Here is a 2,167-nt window from a genome sequence, read left to right on the forward strand (position 1 = left end):
CCTTTGATCCCAGCACTCCGGAGGCAGAGGCAGGCGGATTTCTCTGAATTGAAGGCCAGCCTGCTGTACAGAGCGAGTTCCAGAACACTCAAGGCTACTCAGAAAAACCCTGTCTCAAAAAAAAATAAATAAATAAAATAAAATAAAAAATAAAAAATAAAGACCCAATCTTGTGTTGCTCAGGCCACTGATCAGGCTCCGCCTCTGCCCAAGGGGTAGTTGGGCTCACAAACAAGTGTCACCAAATCTGTCTTCTGCCACCTGCTCATTCCTTGTGAATTTGGAATAGACAAATTTAGCCTCCATCAGGGTTCCCACCTGCTCAGCAGCCTGCTCAGGCTCCGTGCTCACTTTTCCTCTCATTAGCCATTTCTTTCTTCCACCCCTCCCCCGTCCTGTCTCTCTCATTACTTATTTAGTTTGCTTTTATTTGCTGGCAGTCTTGGCTGCCATTAAAAAGGAACTGGAGATAGGTCTCTTTGTCCACAGCCGACAGGAACTCCATAGCAGCCCTTCCTGACCTCGATCATAGAAAGCCCATAAAAAGCCACCAGGATCCTTCTCAGGATGGACCCACCTCCATGGGGACCTACAGGAGAGCTCTCATCCTACTTATAGTAGGCCAAAGAAGCACCTACCTCTCTTCTCCTCTCCTTCCCCAGACAACACTCTTCCTGGTTATAAACCACTGCATTCTGCAGCTGGAGTCGCAGAGGTTAAATCCACAGGGGAACACAGCCCTCAGCTTGTTTAGGCACCTTCCGGAGGATTCTTTCATTTATCAGCCAAAATATCACTTTGAACTGCAATAAAAGTGGGGATGTGTTCAGACAAAACGATTAAGATTGAAGATGTGAGCCTTGGAAAAATACAAATGACTAAACCACACGTTTTTCCTAGATTTTATCCCCAGGGTTTGAACGAAACAGTGCAACCTTTTTTTGTTTTTGTTTGCTTAGTTGTTTTTATTTATTTGTTGGTTTAGTTTTCATTTTTGAGAGAGGGCATCATGTGTCCCAAACTGGTCCATTTGCTCCGTGGTGAATGACCTTGAACTCCTGCTCACCAGTGCTAGGATTAGAGACCTGTAGGTAAGGGGGGGGGGGTTCACTCAGATCTTCCCGTTCTCCCCTTGCCATTCCTTGATCTCGTTCCCTTATTATTCCACATCTGCCTGTCCACCCCATTCAGTACCCTGGTTCTCCTTCCTGCTTCATTAGCCCAGGTCTCCATCTGTCCAAATCCCCTTGAAGAGCATCTTGCCCCTGGAAATTTCCATGAAGCCTCCTGCACACATCTCACCTTAGCACATCTTAAACTAATTTTATCAGTTTCTCCTCATAATCAACCAATCAATCAACAGTCAATCAATCATTCTTTTTGTCAAGCAAACTGTCTGTCTCAGAAAAGAAAAAATATTACCACCCGAGGTGGGGGTGGGGACTACCATGTGCTTAAATCTTCTAGGCTTAAACCATGTAAAGACCTGGCACTTTCATCCTTAAGCATCCTTAACATCTGCAGTCCTCTTTGTGGTAAACAGTGTTGGCCACACCCTCCAATTCATATGCTGAAGCCCTAACTTCCTGTCCTACTTAGGCTCCATATGGAGTTTAGGGCCTCCAAGGAAGTAATCAAGGTTTAAGATGTAATAAGGGGTGGGGCTTTGATTCTCAAGATTAGGGTCCTTTAAGAACTGATGTAGAAATTCAACTGGAGAGATTGACCAGTGGATAAAGCATTTGTTGTACTTCCAGAGGACCTGAGTTCTATTCCTAGCACCCACATGGTGGCTCACAACCATCTCTAAACCCAGCTGGTCCAATGCCTTCTTTTGAGTTCTGCAGGAACCAAGCACACAAGTGGTACACAGGCAAAACACACATAAAGTAAAATAACTTAAAAGTTTTAAAAAGAATCAATAGGGGAGAAGAACAGGGAGAAAAACATATTCAAAAAAAGATAAACAAGGCAGGACAGGGCGTAGTGGTACACACCTTTAATTCTAACTCTGAGGAAACAGAGGCTGATGGATCTCTGTGACTTCAAGGCCAGCCTGGTCTACATAGTGAGGTATAGACTAGAGCTATGTAGAAAGTGTCTGTCTCAAAAAGAAAAGGGTAAGAACTGGCTCTGGCTCTGGCTCTGGCTCTGGCTCTGGCTCTGG

This window comes from Mastomys coucha, unplaced genomic scaffold (genome assembly GCF_008632895.1).
Source record: "Mastomys coucha isolate ucsf_1 unplaced genomic scaffold, UCSF_Mcou_1 pScaffold7, whole genome shotgun sequence".
In the NCBI taxonomy this organism is placed as follows: Eukaryota; Metazoa; Chordata; class Mammalia; order Rodentia; family Muridae; genus Mastomys; species Mastomys coucha.